Source organism: Cavia porcellus, unplaced genomic scaffold (genome assembly GCF_034190915.1).
Source record: "Cavia porcellus strain 051 isolate PalLab524CR breed Dunkin Hartley unplaced genomic scaffold, mCavPor4.1 scaffold_4, whole genome shotgun sequence".
NCBI lineage: Eukaryota > Metazoa > Chordata > Mammalia > Rodentia > Caviidae > Cavia > Cavia porcellus.
This window is the reverse complement of record NW_026947487.1, coordinates 30,023,670-30,043,158: the sequence shown is the minus strand read 5'-3', so window position 1 is coordinate 30,043,158 and position 19,489 is coordinate 30,023,670.

The following is a 19,489-nucleotide window of genomic DNA, read 5'->3' as shown; positions in this document are numbered from 1 at the left end:
AAAATAAGTCTTTGAGTTAACTGAAATTGTTTGTATAAAAACCACAGTTTTCTCATCAAAACTTTTGACTTGCTATCCTCATCACTATAAACTTATTGTACAGCAAATACCCTGAGACCTAAAATCTCATAAAAATCTTCCTACAACCTGCACACACTGAGATACCTAAACACATGCTGAAATTACTTTTCAGCGACAGTACATCTCATGTACAACCTGATTCTATCAGCAGGCTTTCTTGCTGGTCTTCTGAAAGGCGGATGATGGTTGGTTTCTCACAAACTTTTGTCCTTAGAATAAGAAATAAGATATTGTTTTAATTGATGGATTGCACTAGTATAACTATGCATTTTTCATTCTCTCACTCTCTCTCAGTCACATTCATGTATTTACATCTCTCTGCTGTTTATGAACTAGGCCTTGTTTACTCCCATTCAATCAGACATAAGATTCAGATAATTTGTAATTATAGAAAAAATTAGTTATACATTAGAATATGTAATTTTTCATTCAAAATATGTGATATTTATATCAAATAGAACTTTAGATTTATAGATTCTGCAGATTTTTAAATATTAAATTGTGGAATCTAAAATCCAGTTTGATGAAAACCAAGACAAGTTATTGGAGGATAGAATTTTTAATAGTACTACAAATTCGAGTTTGTTTTTTCTCTTTCATATATTTTGATATTGAAAATTCCAAGTAGTTTTGACTTTCCTTCTTTTGTAGAGTGACACTTGTGTGAGAAGATACTTCATAATATAGAGTTATGCTGGAGATAAGGAAGATATAATCTTGACTGGACTAGATAGACAATTCTTAATACATACATAAGCCTCTTTTTAAAATTGTGTGTATCCTTAAAATTTGTTCCCTTACTTTCTCACAAGAATAAATAGAAAGACAGAAGAAATTTTTTTTTAAACGATTAATGTCCCTTTAAAATGCTGTTTACAAGTCACAGGGATTCTTTCTTGTTTATTTCGATAAAGAGGAATCTTAGTTGTTACAGCCCAGAGAAAGTGCAGCAAGAGGCAGAGTATTTACAAGACTGAACCCTGAGTTAGGACAATTAGTGCACTAAAGGGAGTGTGATAGTGGTGGGCACAGGAACAAAGTCCTTACTCTGCCCCAGGCCCTGCCTCAGATTTACCTGGGTAGCCTTTCATCAAGGAATGTTCTAAAGGAGATAATTGGGAGGTGAATAAAAATATCCTGTGGATTTATTATTTATTCTCTTTTTGAATAACTTAATTTTTCTCATTGCTAATTTATAATGTAACTACAAGTCTGATTCTGTTTTTCAGTCACTCAGTGGCACTAATTATATCTGAAGTTTCCAAGTGGGAAATCACAAATAAAATTTATAGGTGGTGCTCATTAAATCTGCACTGACATATTTTTTTGGCAACTTCAATGGATCAGGATACACAGTGCATAGCAGTACTCCGTGGGTAAGCCTCAAACAGCTTTGTAGAATTTTATATTGGTGTGTGCGTTATTTTTTTTTAGAAGCAGAAAATAAAGTGATTTAGGAATTTTACAATTCATTATAAACTAAAAGAATAAATGCTCATCAGAACAAACTTCAAAGTTCTTTTGATACATTAATGTTATTTGCATGTGATAGTTAATTTTGCTGAACAGATAATTTTGAGATTGAAAGACTTCTGTGAATTCTGTTGCATGTAGATCTGAATTTGTCTAAAATATGGCACACCTATGTGTTTGAACAAGTGTTTATTAATGTAAAATATCATATTTAAACTATTATACCTAATGAAGTAGGAGGAATTTCTTTGCTTTCTAGTCAGTCATGGTAGCACATACCTCTAATGCTAGCACTCAAGAGGCTGTGACAAGAAGATCAATGTTGAGTTTGAGGCCATCCTGGACTACACAGTGAGTTCTGGCCAGTCTGCACTTCGTACTGAGACCTTGGCTCAAAAGCAAATACACAAATCAATAAGCATTGAGTTGAATATCATAAAATTTTTATTATAGCTCCATCTGCAAGGACCCATTGCACATTTTAAAATATAAAGTTCCTTAATAACTACAGATTCACATGTAATTTACCATTATAAGTAATTTTTGGAAGACATTATTTCATTAGGCTCCTCACTTAAGAAGACAATATTTGTGTGTACAAGTTCTTTCTTCTTAAAGTTATTATGATATTGTTATGATTTGTGTTTGAGTGTTTCCCCAAGGGCTCATGCAGTCATGGGGCAGACCTTTCAGTGGAGGCTGAATCTAGAGATTGTAACTGATTCATTGTCTGGTGCTAAGATTGTGGATATGAGTGCTACACCTGCCCTAGGTCGTGTTGCCTACATAAAGTACAAGGGAGGAAAAAAGGTTTGTCCCTCTTTTTTGTGCTCTTGCTGCTTTGTTGTTTTCAAACATCAGAAAAAAACATGAACTATTTCCCTTTGCCATGTGCCACTGTGCCTTACAGGTAATCAATTATGGACTGCCACCTCTACAAACTGTGAGTCAAGTAAACATTTCCTTTCTTAAATTTTGGTGTTGAGTCTTTTGTCCAGCAGTGAGAGAAAAGTAACTAAGACAGATGTTCAAATTTACCTGGAGAATATTCTGTTGGACACTATCACTTAAATGATGATGTATTACTTTTATATGCATGGCTTAAAATATTTAGTAACTTTTTATAATTGTTCTATCAATTTAAAAATTCCTATGAAAATGCTATTTTTATTAATATTGATTATTTTAATTCAAAAGCTGATAACTTCATCTTAGAGCAGTTTATCATACAAATCAATATCATTTTTTTTGAAGAATGAGAAAAATGTCAGGTTTCTTGTTTTTCTTTTTATTTCTAACATTATGTTTTAAGAGCAAGTCTGAGCAGTAGGAGACGGACTATTATTCTTTTACTATCTACAAAAAAATCCATTAAGTATGATTTTGCTTGTTAAGTGATTTGAAAGTTGTCTGTATTTATAAAGTATTTGTGTTCTAAAAATGATTTCACATGTACAATGCTATTGGATACTATTAGAGTCTATGAAACATAAAAATCACACAATAGAATTAAAAAACAGTAAATATATACCCTATTATATTTCAAATTGTGTGTTTTATGAGTATTTTATAAGTGAGACATTGTAATAACTCTTACACAGTATTAACATTTGACATTAAAATAAATCTTATGTGTCCTTTTTTATATTATCATATATCACATAGGTTGTTGCAAGAGTATTTTATGTACATTTTTTCTAAATTGATTTGAAAACACTGTCAAACTTTAAAAGTACCATTACATGTACCACATTCATCAGTGATGATAAATTATTTTGTACTTTACAATACTATCCAAATACATAATTTATGTAGTTTATAGAGGTTATAATTTTGTCTTTAAATTAGATATTATGAATATATCTTTCAAAAAATTTCCCCTTAAAATTGTAGTAGAAAATATTTATTGAGTGTTTATTTTATCTGTTATAAAATGATTTAGGAATATAAGTCATTGTTATGGTTAGTATTTAACTGTCCCCACAAAGCGTCACACAGTCACAAAAGTGGCTGAGTCTAACATTTGTGATTGGTTCATTGTCTACACCTGGGATTGGCAGTATGGTTGCTGCACCCACCATGGGCAGGTAGCCAGCGTACAATAGAAGGGAGAGAAGGAGGTATGCTTTTCCTTTTCCTTTTCACACTTTGTTACTTGGGTCCACCATGAATGGCTGCCCCCTCCAGCCATGCCACCCTACCTAGGAGATATCTTGACTATGGACTGAAACCACTCTAAAATGTAAACTAAATAAATCTTTTCTCCCTTCATTTAGGGCATCAAGTATTTTGTCATAGCAACAAGAGAAAAATAACCAAGACAGTCACTCTCTGTATTAGTTATTATTGTATTGCTAAATTCATGAGCAAGTAAATAAAAGAATGCTGCACAGTAGACAGACCAAAAACAGAGACTTTTTCCTTAAAATCTGATTTTCAGAACTTGGTACTGTTTCCAATGAGAGATCGATGGACAGTCCAAATGAAAATCATCCCGCTAACAGATTAAAATCCAGATATATCACATTCAAACTGTATCAAAATCTCTAAAATTATCATCTGAGGACCTTTATTTTACTTAAATATTTATGTATTTTTGACGTATCTTACATTTCAACCAATGCTTTGATATATCACTAAAACCTCCTTCATTAAGGAAATGAAATCTATCTTCAATTTATCAGTTTTAGAGGTCTCTTGATTTTTGTCACTATTTGTTATCTATATGGCTTTGTGGGCACTTAATTCCATATCAGAAATTATCTCTCCGAACTAATTGAAATTTGATTTGGGTGCCAGTGTGAGTAGTGTGCTAAATTTATAATTTTGTCTTTTAAATTAGATGCCAGGACAAAACTCTTGGATTAAAAGAGCAGACATTATCACTGAAATGTTAAATTGTCAGATGTGTACTGACTTATTTAACTGAACTCAGGAATATATCAACACATCATTGAGCTTGTTCTTCATGACTTACCTGCTGTGTTGAAGTTATCTGCTCCTCATTTCATTTATCTTCAGCATTTTCTTCTTAAGACAACAGAAGAAAAGCCAAGCCAACTGAAGTCAAGATTCAGAACCGACACATAGTTACCACATTTTATTCCATCAACCTCATTTTGCCCTAAGGTCAACCCCAAAGCTGAGAAGGGCAACAGATTATATTTAGAGAAACGCAAAGGTCTATGTAGTTATAATGGCTATGTAGATATAATGGCTACTGAAAATGTAATCTAAAACATGATTATAGTAATAATTTGAAAAGAAAGATGTTCAAGTGTATATGTTTCAGGAAAAATGTCAGAATTACCCCTTTTAGTGCAAGACACATTTTGTTCTACTGTTTACCTGGTCATTATGAAGAATATTATGAATTTATAAATTCATAATATTACCTAAGATATTTTGAATTATTAATTATTTTGAATAATTTTAAATTTAGATATCATTATATCTTTTGATAACACTTTTCAGTAAGTAAAGCTTCAATTTGTCTCCTATCATGACTTTAATTAAAATTGTTTTGAGAAATAAGTGTTATGTATTAAACAGTGACTTATGCATGAATATAAAATATGTCAATTTTAAATTTAACTTCAATCCTTTATTCTTTTTGATTCCCTTTCAGTGTGGCTTTGACTATTCTTCTATACTGTTGTCTGCATTTTTATTTTGCTATTCTTTTAAATATATTTAAAAATAACATAGATTTAATGCCCATAGTTTCTGATGGCAGCATTGAAGATCATCTCAAATACTTGTGTTTTCATAATGTATTTTTCATTTGTCTCTCTTCTATTATGAATTGTTGGTATTGATTTCATTTGCTCCTCTCTGACTCTGTTTCTTTATCTTTCTGCTTCCTGTTCATTTTTATTTCTTTTTGTTTTTATTTTTTCTTTGTTCATGTTTCAATAATTTAAGTACTTACTCACATTCAGCAATTTGGAATGGTGCAGTTTTGTGCTTACCTTAAATTCAATAATTTCAAATTAATGTTATCAATTTTAAAAAATGATTTTTAAAATAGATGAAAAATATACTTCCATTCTCCACAATGAAATTCCAGTTCATCGAACTTTCCAAGTTACTTTCCAAAATTCATTGAAAACTTCTGAGATTATATATGATTAGTTATCACAAATTTAGATACAGTTATGATTTTTAAGGTCATCAGTAAACAGAAAAGCAAATAGTAGAGCTGCTAATAAACCCAGCATAAAAATATTGAAGACTTGCCATAGACCACAAAAATTGCCAACTTCCTTTGAATTGAAATAATTATTGAAATTGATAGCATGAGTTCTTACACTCTGTCACAGATATATTAAAAATATATAAAATAAATTTAAAATATATTTCATCAGTTCACAGTATATTTACATACTTAAGCTTTGTTTATCTGTGATCATGACTCATATCATTTTATTTAACATACCGATATTCCTTTACTTCTGATGAGTCTGCATGTGAGTAAATACATTGTATGATAAAATATCAAAGGAAAATATGTTTAACATATGTCACCTATTCATGAAACTCCCAAGCTACTATATGTCTGGTGTGAATTCATGTTCTCTGAAATTGAAGAATGAGTTTTAGGAACAATGGAGGTTAAGAGCAGAATGTGTTTATTGAGAGAAAGATAGCTTTTGTCTAAGAGACAAAAGGGATCCCGAGTGGGTTGCCAAAGACTGTTTATCTAGGGACATTTATAGAGTAATACCATGAGGTGAGAGAACTCCAAGGTAGAAAAAAATGGGAACTCTCAAGGAAAACATGAGGTAGGACAGACCTGTGGTCAGCCAATAAGACCAATTGTGTGGGTAAAATTGATTAAATCTGTAACAAATGGGAAGTGAGCCGCATCACAAGCAGGCATACTTAAAGAACAGAGACATTGTCTGTAGAGGGCAGATGGTGACTCCTGGCTTCCTCAGGGTAATCGACAACTGATCAGATTATCAACCTCTAAGATGTCATGTATTTGCTTATTTTTTTTGCCTTGAGACCTGGCCCACAGCGTGAGGTGTCTGCTTCCCACAGCACAGAGAAGTGTCTGGTCTTTGGAACTGGCTTCTTTGAGGGCCCACCCCTGTCTACTTTGTCTACTACTAATAATATTTCTAAATAATTCAGCTCCTCGTAACACCAAGTATCATAGTTTAGTGACGTAGTACATCGATAGTAGCAGTTGTTTATATATCAGCTTAATTTGCAGACTGCAAGTTGTGTCTTATTGTCATGGCCCAGTGATGTGAGCAAAGAATCACATTATTTTACTAACTTGAAAAATGAATGAAATTTAAAGTAATTGAGAGAATACTATTAAATTTAATAACGAATGAAAAGCCCTTAAAAGAAACTGAAATATTGAGGTTAGTAATGCAGTTTATTTGTAGTGTATGATTGATTATTACATGTGAACTGTTGAGTTCAAATCCCAGTACCAAAAAGAAAAGAAGACAAAAGGAAAAAAAAAAAAAAAAAAAAAAGAATTTTAAGATGTTCACAAATTGGCTAAAAAGCTATAGAAATGGAAAAACATAAAATTTCCATATACTCATATCTATGATCTAGAATCAAGAAGGTATTTTAATAATAATTCTTACCATTAGAAATGAGTATGATCCCAAAATATGCATGTTAATATAAATGTCTGTTGGCTTAACCAAATACAAAAGTACATGAATTATGGAGAGAAAAAAAGTTTATTTAGGATTAATGTTCTAAATGATTAAGATTGAGGAGGTATAATTTCTGAAATCTTGCTAGCAGAGTCTTGAGACTGTGAATGATATCATATAAGCAGAAATAGGGAAAGGGTATGTGCGAGAGCACGCCTTTGCTCCACCTTTCTTTCTTCCTATAAAGCTCTTAGGATTCAGTTATGGACTCCATTCTAGTTAAATTATCTAATCTAATCACCTTCAAAAGTTCCCATTTTCAAACACTGCAGTTGGATTAAGTTGCTATGTTAATAGTAGCCATAACAAACATGACTTTTAAACACATGAGACTTTATAGGACATACTCATGACACATCTAAAGTGTAACTCTTTCTTAGAGGAAGATAAGAGTGATCTGCCAGAACAAATTGGGAAAACTGGTATGGAGCAGCAGGTCTCAAATATTAATGCAGATTAGAATTCCAAGGAGAATATTTGAAAGTAGAATTTGACTTGATCATATTTCAAACTAGAACTCTGTTTTGTTGTTTGTTTGACTTTTTCTGGATAAAGAACCATTATAAAACAGCTCTGAAGTCAATAAATTATTGAGAGTTTCCCTTTTAAATTTGAAAATATAGTCAACAATAAGTAAATACTTAATAATTACTCTCTCAGTGGCTAACAGCCAGACTAGATTATGGCTATTATATGTTTAGATTTCTTAGGAAAATAGTACAGGCACATCAATATAAGATTCTGAAAATACTACCTTGTGCATTTCAATAAGAAACCAATTACTGGTGATAAAACAGATACTGCATTCTTTATAATAATATAGCTAAAAAAATTTGACATCTGTAGGTGTGGAAATAGCTCAGTGGCACAGCCACTGCCTCGCATGCACAAGATTGTGAGTTCAATCCCCAGCATAAAAAAAAAAAATCTATAGAAATAATGATGAGAAGACCTATTAATGCTAGAAAAGCAGAACAAGAGTAAATCATAGTAAGAACTGTCAACTTAAATTACATAAAATAGATGACTTCTGTCACACAGAATAATTCACAAGACTGTAAAGATGAATGCATTATTATTATTTAAAAAGGCTTTTGGTGTATGAAAAAAAATTGATAGAATTTATTTCACACATGGTCATGTTACATGCACAACCTGAAAGAATATGTAAAGAAATGTTGAAGCTTTTTTTTGAGAATGTGTCAAGTATGATCCATTTGGAGAAAATGATGCTGTTTTATGCATTATCTGATGGCTCTTAATGATGAAGAATTTTTAAAGCATTTAAATATATTTATAATCAGTTGCCATTATAATGTTGAATAGTGACATCAGAGATATCTGCTTAAGGAAGAATATCAGAAATCATTTTTCTCTTTTGCTATTGAAGTAGTCTGATTTGGCTAATTATAATAAATTTAAGTGACTATGAAATTCCGAGGTTTTCAAGGTTCATTTGGAAAGCATTGTATTTTTCCCATAGAGTCCATGGTAGTAAGGTTTGGAAACATCATTTAATTTATTTTAAAAATCTTGAAGGGTACTCTTTCTAAGTGATGCAGATAAAAAGCAGGAGAATTATATCACATATTCAGAATTTTTAATGCTAAAGAATCAGAAATTGATGATGAACTGGACATTTTTTATTTGCTAAATCTGCCCATAGTTGTCACATTTGAAAAGATAATTTTGTTTCAGCTCAGCTGTGGGGGTTATAGTAAAGCAAGGCTGTTTCTAGTAGGAGATGTATGTATGTCAGGATGAACAACAAATGCTTTTATATTTAAATTTTTTATTTAAATATTTATATTTAAATTTTATATTTAAATTGAAAAGTCAGCTGTCATGACTATTTTTAATCTGGAAATTTAATTCTTTGATATACATGTTTTGCTTTGTTTTCCAAATTTGGATCTTTCTGTTTAAAGAATGCATAACTTGAGTAGTTGTTCTGTTACGTGGGGCTCATTATACAACCAGAATAAACATTTTTGTGAAAATTTTCATCCCAGATCTCAATCGATTAATATTGCAGGACTCACTTCTGAGCTGTACAATCAACCCATGTAAATAGTGTTAAGAAATATCTGTCATATAATTCTTTTGGTTCTCAACTTTTCAAGAATTTAGATGGTAAAGCAAAGGAGCTGAGAAGTAATAGAATAAACAGGAAGCATTAGATTTTACTTGAATAATATAATAAGCAAAGAAAGGGACATGAAGAAAATGTGTTTACTTAATTTTATTTATTTTTGCTGTGCTAGGTAGCCATTAAGTCAATGAAATGAATTAATGGTATAAAAGTTTTGAAAAGCATGGAGATTTAGACAGAAATCACTGAGAGATAAATACTGCCTGAGAAGGGTAAAAATGAATTTTAAGCTAGATGTGAGAGCAATATACCCATAAACTCAGTCCTCAAGGAGACTGAAAGGTTTCTGCCCTAGTATAAATTACTGGGCATTATGGTGGTGTTCTAAGATAGCAGAGGGCCAAAAGAAAAATAAGACACTTACCTGATGACTACTTCCTCCTCCTCCTTCCCTTCCTCCTCCTCCTTCTCCTTTCTCCTTCTCCTTCCCCTTCCTCCTCCTTCTCCTTCAGCCCTGATTGCAACTTCCCCTTTCCTTTCCCATGCACATGAAGAGAATTCCAGTCAGTTCTTCCTGCATCATCAATGCCCGCCCCAAGCAGAGGTCACATAACCCTCAGCCTCTTCTGTATCCAGCAGAGGAGAAAGCCCAACTCCATGAGTGATGCGCTCCTCTTCACATCCTCAATAAAGGTACTCATTTTCTTCCCTTTGGCTTCTCTATTGTGTCAGAAAACCCTAACAGAGACAAAAGAGAGTTTACATACCTATGAAAATTATAGAATTAAATTTAATTGAATTTATAAGATTCATTATAGGTATACCAATAATTTCTGATATGTAATGCATTTTTAAATTTGAAAGTAAGGTTTGTGATTAATAAAATCAGTTTATAGCCCACCACTGAAGAACTCTATAACTATTTTAAATTACACCTTAATTAAATATTCCATTTTAAATGGAAAAATGTAATTAGTCTCTTCTTCTTGTCAGATATAACTTCATATCTGTTTTGAAACAAACAATGTTCTTATCTGTTTTTGCTGTATTAACTGATTTTTCTGATACTGCATGTTTTACCTTTCTTAATGATGTAAGCTCACAATCATGATTTCTTACAAACTAAGGATATAGTGTGTTTCATTTAATTTTTTCCTTTGATCCCAATAAGAGCTATACATTTTAATTTTCTTTATTTATTTCTTGAGTAATAACTCAGTATTAGACACAGTTCTAACAATTTAAAAGTGCATATATTTTGTAATAGTTCAGGCCCAAATTTATAGTGAAGACTTATGAGTAAAGTAATAGCCACATTTTATCTCCTAAAGCTAATTAATCAGGGATACAGTGTCAATTTTCTGCATTCCTAGATGAGAAAATGTAAATGAGATAAAATTTGATCTAAATAGGTTAAAGACTACGATTTTCTTCAAAAGCATCCACTGTGCATGTATGTTTATGTGTGAACTTCTTTAAGGCTTTTTTAATAGGTATCAATTCTTTTAAAGAAATTACTTATTGGTTTTGATGTTGGGGAAAGAAAATCGTAATAGATATTCCATACAAGTTTGTGTTCTCCAAAAACCAAAAAATAAATTTTAGTAACAGTGAAGGTTAAGAGGAGAATATATTTATTGAGAGAAAGAGAGCTTCTGTCTAAGAGACAGGAGAGGACCTGAATGGGTTGGGAAAGACTGTATTTTTCTATGGAATTTATAGAGTAAAATCATGAGAGGAGACAAGTCCAAAATGGGGAAAACTGGGAAACTCATAAGGCAGACATGAATGAGGTGGTATAAAACTGTGGTCAGGCAATAAGATTAACTTTTCAGGTAAAATTGACCAAATCAAGGACAAATGGGGAATTGTTGTAGCAAGTGAGCATTCTTATGGAGCAATGGCTTTTCTAGTAGGGGGCTGGGATGGTGACTCCTGGCTTCTTCAAGGTGATCCATACATATTTACCAGGTCAATACTTGAGGTGTGGTTGCATTTATTTTGCATTTTGTCTTGAGATCAGGCTCATAGGAAGAGGTATCTGACTCTTCCAAGGTCACAAAACTTTTGGCCCTCTGTAAGAGCTCCTTTGAGAACCTAACCCTGATTGCCTATAATATTTCTATCTAACTCAGTTGCCTATAACAATATTCTTAAAGTTGTACCTCTTTTGCTGTACACTAGCAAAAAGAGCTTTGTTATGTTTGTATTATGCCAAAGTACCTGTAACACCACCTACTGTTCTGCATGGCACCCTCCCCCCCCGACCTAATTGATGTGTTAATCAATGCTCCTCTCTGTACAAATAACAGATGTGGTGCTAAAATAAGGCAAAAAAGATTGTTAATTACTGATACACTACTCTGTCCTCTGCTAAGGAAAATACCTCCTTAGCAAATCTCCTGATCCATACCCATAAACCCTTACTCTGTAAACTGTGATATCTACAAAAAGGGCTAAAAAGTTTCAAGGGGACACATAGCTTTTGCAAACTCCAACTGCACTGTGCTGTTCGGCCCAGGATAAAACAAATCAGCGCTGCTTTTTAAAAATATTTTTTGCCCCATTATTTGAACTCAAGTTTGGGGGCTTGTTTGTGTATTAGAAGATATGGGGGATCTTTTGTGGATTACCAGATCTTTCTCAAAAATAAAATTTCCTAAAGTGTTTTAGGCATCTTTGTTATCTAAAAATATGTGCCACATGTGGACATTTATCACTTCTAAATATTTCATTTGCTGCTCCTTCCTGTAACTTACCTTATACTTTTTCTAACAGGAAATTTGCTTGTCCAACAAAAATGTTTAAAATTTTATCAAGGTTATATTTAGAGGACATGAAGCAACTGCTGCTGTTCTTAAGTGTTTTTCCCCCAGTTTCTTTGAGAACAAACTACATTTCTTGAACACTATGCATATTTACATTTTAATAGAAGATAATACAGATAGGGCCAGGGATTTAGCTAGGCTGCATAAGTGCCTGCCTGACAAGTGTAAGGTCTTGTGTTTGGCCCTGGGTACCTAAAAAATAAAAAAGAGAAGATAATACAAATAATTTAGAAAGTAAATACGTTTTTATTTATGAATCATCTGGAGGCAAGGTTATATTGATATGTACAATATTGTATATTATATATTATATATCATCTGCCAAATTTATATATACTTCAAAAGATAACATGATTATTTTCAAAAAATGATGTCATTCTCTAATGGGGGATCCTACAGGATGTTGTATATCAGAGAAAACCCGCTATACTGCTAGTGATTAGAGAAGACATTGAAAATGCATGTGCAACAATCTTACTGACAGAGGTAGCCCAAGCAGCGGTTCATCATACTAATAAATATCTGGAATCTAATGACTGTCACTTTTAGCACCTCATGCCATTTAATTTAATATGAAAATATTTATACAATGTTTTTCATTACCTGAGTGTATATACATTTTGACAGAATATGTACATTGTTATCTTCTCAGGAAAACAAATTCATATTATAGTATGTCAGACAAATTTATGTTAATATATTAAATAAAAATCTTAATTTTATGACAAGAATATCTTTGCAAATTTCTTATTTTAACTGCATTGCAATATAATTAATAATCTTGAATTCTATATGAATTATGTCAATTTATCATTAAAGTCATCTTCACAGAAACAGGATTTATCTTGTGTTTTTCTAAGATCAGAAACTAAAGATTGTTTTTGGTTGATAATAGTAGATTCATAATGACAACATGTTCTTGACACAAAGAAAAATCAATGGAATAGATTAAACTATTCCATTGGAATAGTCTCACATGAATAGGAATAGACTGACAGGAATAAGTCCAACTGATCTCTGACACAGAGAGAAGACAATGTGATAAGAAATAAATGCATTTTCAACAATTAGGACCTGGACAACCTAAGTACATATATCAGAAAAAAAAAAAAAAAGACTAAACAAAATAGTCACCTTTTAACTCAGAATGAATCAGCGATCTAAACATAAAACATAAAACTACAGAACACTTAAAAGTTAACAGAGCAGGGAATCCAAGAGAGTTGGATATAGAGTTGCTTTTTTAAGATGAAGCATCAAATGCACAATTCATGAAAGAAATCATCATAAATGAATTTCATTAAAAGTAAAAATTCTGAAAAAGAAATTCAAAGAAAATAGATGCAAAATCACAGATTAGGAAAAAATATTTGAAAAAGACATCTAACATGGTACCATTATCCACAATATAAAAAGTAAACGCCTAAAACCCATTTCTACAAAAAATAAAACAAACCAACAAATAAATAACAACAACAATGATAACATTAAAAAAACAGCAAAACCCCAGATTTTTTCATTAAGAGATGGCACTAATAATAGCGGTGGCAAGTAAATATAGGAAAAAATTGTCATTAAGGAATTGCAAATTAAATCCAAATTTAATAGCATTATTCACGTACTAGAAATGTCCAAACACAACACCAAATATTAGTGACATATGGAACAAAAAGGTGTATATTTATTGCTGGTGAGAATTCCAAATGCTCCAATATATTAGAAGACACTATGCTAGCTTTTTAGAAAACTAAATGTTCTGATACCATAAAATCAAGTGATGACACTTCTTGGTATATCACCAAGTTAAGGGAAAACCTATGATAATGGAAAATCAACCACATGAATGTTTATAAAAGTTTAATTCATAATTTCAAAAAAGTGCAAATAGCTAAAATGTTCTACATGGATGAATGGATAAACAAATGGTAGTGCGTGCATTAAATGTAATATAAAGAGCTAAAAAGAAATGAGACCTCAAACCATGTAAAGATATGGAAAAATTAAAGTGCATGTCATCAAAGAAGTTGATCTGAAAGGCAATATATTACATGCTTCCAAATATAAAATATTCTGAAAAAGACAAAGCTTTGACAATAGTGAAAATAGGTCTGTGTCAAAGACTAAAGGAAAAGGAAGGATGGATGTGCAAAGTATAGAACACTTTCAGGTCATTGAAACTCTTCTGTATGATACTTAAATGATCAACATCTGGTATATTGTATTTGTCAAAATATCAAAAAGTACAACAGCAAACTGTGACTTTCCCTGGTAATGACATCAATAGAGGTTAACTAATTTAAACAAGTTTTGTGTCTTTGTGTATGAGATGAGTAAGGAATACGAGGAGTGTGAAGCCTGACAATACATGGAATCTCTCTGTATTTGCCATTCCCCTTATTGTGAAGTAAGACTTATTTTATTTTACTTTTTCCAACTCCATTCTATTTCAAGGAAATAAAAGAAAAAACTAAATCAAAATTTCAAAATATCAGTCAGGGTAAAACAATGGTACATACATTGCACAATGTGATCCACAAATCATTCACCAAGAGTACAAGACATTGCTTGCAATTGTCTGAAAAATACCAGCACAAATATTTATCATCAGTGCACTCAGAGAAATCAGTATGATCACTATCTTAGCTATTTTTATATACATATACACACATATACATATGCATATACATATATTTTTACTTTCAGCTTTTCACACTAGATGTTACATATGTGTAACATATGTACAGTGTTTATGAAGGTGTGTCATATTTATTTCACTAATGAGTATGCTCTCAACTTGCAAACATTTATATACAAAAGTCTCCAGTTTATTGTATTTTATGGCTGCGTGGTACTCCATTGTATAAAAATATCATATCTTTTTTATCGATTCCTCATTCGATGGACATTTAGGTTATTTCCAAGATCTGGTTATTACACAATGTGCTGCTATAAACATGGGTGTACACATATCACTGTATGATGTTTGTAATTTTTTTGGGAAAAGATCCAGATGGGGAATAGCTGAGTTGAATAAGAACTCCAGTCCTAGTTTTTTTGAGAAATCTCCACATCGATTTCCAAAGAGGTTGCACAGTGTACACTCACTCCCACCAATAATGGATAAGGGTTTCTTTATCCACACAGTCCCTCTAGCATTTGCTATTGCTTGATTTCATGATAATAGCCATACTTTATTTGCTGGAGGTGGAATCCCAATGTTGCTTTATTTTGCATCTGTCATGGTTTATGTTTGTGTCCCCCAGGTCTCATGAGTTTGAATTGTGCATTTGTTATGCGTTCATTGTCTAGTACTTGGATTGATGGTGTCAGTGTTCCATCCACAAAGGGGTGGAGCCAGGATGTGATGTAACGGCAGGAAGAAGGTGTGTCTTGCTCTTTGCTGGTTCGAGCTTGCTGTTTGCAGCCGCCATGAAGCCCAGCCTTGCCTGCCTGCCTTGGAGTCAACTGAGTGTGGACTGAAACCTCCAAAAACTGTAAGAAATAAACCTTTCCTTTACCAACTTTGGGCTTCAGGTATTTTGTCTCAGCAGCGAGCATAAAGTAACTAAGACAGCATCTCTCAAATGATCAGTGATGTGTAATATTTTTTCACACGTTTATTTGCCGTTCATGTTTCTTAATCTGAGACATGTGTATTCATCTCAGATGCCCCTTTTTGGATTGGGTCTTTAAATATGGGAGGACTAATTTTTTTATTTCTTTATATATTCTTTATAGTAAATCTTTGTCTGAGGTTCAGCTGGAAAATATTTTCTTCTACATTGTGTGTTGTCTCTTCACTCTGTTTGTGGTTTCCCTTGATGTGCAAAAACTTTAAAAAATGGTGAGATTCCAGATATTGATTCTTTGTGATAATTCCTGTGCCATTGCAGTTTTGTTTATAAAAGTCTTTGCCTATACCATGTCTTCAAGTGTTTTACTTAGTATATATTCTAGAAGATTTAATTTTCTGTTTTAATACTAAGATCTTTGATGCATCTGATTTTATCTTAGTGTGTAGTGAAAGATAGGGTTCATTCTTAATCTTTGGCATATGTAGAGCCAGATTTTCCAATACCACTTTCTTTCAGTTAATGTGTTTGGCCCTTTTGTCAAAAATAAAGTGGCCTAGTGAATCTAGAGTTGTTTCTGCATCTTGTAATCTGTTGCACTGATCTTCAGGTCTGTTATTTGGATTTTTTTTTTGCCAGTATCATACTGTTTTTATCACTATAGATTTACAGTATCATTTCAAGTTAGGGATTGTGGTGCTTCCATCTTGTCTTTGTTGCCCAGAATTGCCTTAGCTATTCGAGGTTTGTTCTGGTTCCAGAAGAATTTTATGACTGTTTTCTCTAATTCTGTAAGTGAGGCAATTAGAAATTTGATAAGGATTTAATTGAATCTCTATAACAGCTTTGGGAAGTATGGCCATTTTCACTATCTTGGTTCTTCCCTCCCAGGAGCATGAGACATCTCTTCGTTTTCTAAAATCCTCTTCAGTTTCATTTTCTGCATACTGTAGTTTTCAATGCTGAGGTTTTTATGCCTTTTGTTAGATTCATTCCTAGGTATTTCATTTTTTGGGGTGCTATTGTAAAAGGTGCTTTTTCCTCTTCATTTCTCTCTCAGTTAGTTTGCCATTCATGTACAGGAAGGCTATTAATTTTTGAGTGTTGATTTTGAATCCAGATATGTTACTAAATTTGTTGTTAAATCTAATAGCCTTTTGGTTGAGTTTTTGAGGTCTTCTTTGTACAGTATCATGTCATGTGCAAGTAATCATAGTTTAATTTCTTCCTTTCCTATCTTCATTTCTTTTATTTCTTTCTCCTGTCCAATTGCTTCAACTAGCATTTTCAGCACCATAATAAATAAGAATGGAGTCCGTTGGCCTTCTTGTCTTGTTTCTGATTTTAGAGAGAAAGATTTAGGTTGTTGTCCATTTAGTATGATGCTGGCTGGTGGTTGGACATAGATGGATTATCTCAGATTGATGTAAAGACCACCTATTCCAATTTTTGTAGGGTTTTATTATGAACAGCTGCTAATCTTTGTCAAAAGCTTTTTATACATTGATTGATATGATCTGATACTTTTTGTCCTTGGGTATGTTAATTTGATATATTACATTTATGGATTTATTTATGGTGATTAGTCCTGCATCCCTATGATGAATTCCAATTATTCATGTTGTACAATATTGATGATTTGCTATGGTTTGTTTGGCAGTATCCTATTGAGGATTTTTGAAATTGGCTTTTAATTTTCTTTCTTAGTTGGGACCTTCTCTAATTTTGGTACCAGGGTAATGCTTGCTTCCAGAAATATTTGGAAGTATTTATTCCCTTTCAATTTCATTTAAGAGTTTGAGAAGTAGTGGTGTTAGGTCTTTTTTCAAATTTCTTATAGAACTCAGCAGTGAATCTACCAGGATCTGGGCTTTTCTTTGTTGATGTTTTTGTTTTGTTTTGTTTTGTTTGGAGCCAGAGGTCAAACTCACAGTCTTGTATTTGCCAGGCAGGTACTTAAACTGCTAAGCTAAAACCCTGGCCCTTGTTGATGGGTTTTTAATTACATCTTTTATTTTGTTAATTGATATTCATTTATTTAGGATTTTTATATCATCTTGATTCAGCTTTGGTAATTTGTATGTATCTAGAAATCTGCCCATTTCCTCTGTATTTTCCACGGTTATTAGAATGTAAGTTTTCAAATTAGGTATAGATGATTTTCTGGGTTTCTGCCTGGTCCTTTTGAACTTTCATCCTTTTCATTCCTAATTGTATGGATTTTACTCTTTTGTTTCCTTTTTTTTTTTTTTTTTTTGGTAAGGTTGGCAAATGTTTATCAATTTTTTTTTTATGTTTTATTTTTTTATAACTGGGGCTCGAACTCATGACTGCGCGCTTGCAAGTTAGGTGCTTATGCTGTTGAACTAAATCCCAGCCCCAGGTTTGTCAGTTTTATTTAATCTTTTATAGAACCACCTCTTAAACTAATGTTTTGTATTTTTTTTTAATCTCCAGTGTGTTAATTTCCACTCTGACTTTTATAATTTCCTCCCCCATATGCTCTTTTGGCTTAGTCTGGCTTTCATTTTCTAGAAGTTTAGGGTTCAACATTAAGCTGTTTATGTGTAATTGTTCTGTTTTCCTATATTGGTATTTATTGCTATAAATTTCCCTCTCAAGACCGCTTTCATTGTTCTGATATGTTCCACAAGTTCTGATATGCTGTATTGTCATTATCAATCCACTGTAAAAACTATCTAATTTTCAGTTTAATTTCATCTGTCACCCATCGGTTGCTCAGTAGGGTGTTTTTTAGTTTCCACATGTTTACAAAGTTCTTGTGGTTTCTTTTGCCATAGATTTCCAATATCATTGCACTGTCATCTGATAGTATCAATGGGATAATTTTAATTCATTTGCATATAGTTAAACATATTCTATGAGACAGAATATGGTCTATTTTGGAGAAATTTCCATGTGAAGCTGAAAACAATATACATGTTGTGGTGTGAAACACTATATTCTTATGCTAGGTCCATTTTTTCAAAAGTTTGATTTAGTTCTTATATTTCATTATTGATTTTTTTGTCTAGTTTATCTGTCTTTTTGTGACAGTGGGATATTGAGATCTCTCAATATAATTGCATTAGGGCTTATTTGATTTTTTTCATCCTATTCAGTAATTGTTTCACATAACTGGGAGAACTGGTATTTGTTGCATATGTATTTATGATTGTTAATTCTTCCTCTTGGATTGTTTCTTTATGAGAATGTAGTGACTTTATTCTCTTAATCAGTCTTGAAATTCACTTTTTCTGCAAGTAGAATAGCTGCCACTGCTTTTTGTCTAATTTACTGATGCATGAAGTCTTTTTCCACCCTTTGACTTTAATTCTATGAATCTCTTTTTGAATTAAATGTGTTTCTTGTATGCATTACATTGTTAGATCTTGATTTTTGATCCATTGTGAACTGGTGATATAACTCATTCAATGTACCACTCTGAGTCTTTTGACTGGTGAATTGACACTACCAACATTGATTTGTAACTCATATAGATTGATTTATCTTTGTCATATTATTTTTTTGTTGTTGTTGCTCCCCACTTTTTTTTCGTTCTGCTTATTTGAATTCCCTGGAGGGTTTCTTCTCCTGGAACTCATGGAGCTGTCGTCCTCTTTTTCTCTTTCTAACATGTTCTTCAGATCATTTTGGAGCGCTGGTTTGGTGGCATGTATTTCCTCTGATGTCCATTGTCATGGAAGTATCTTGTTTCTCCATCAATTTGAAGATATTTTTGTGAGGTACATTGAT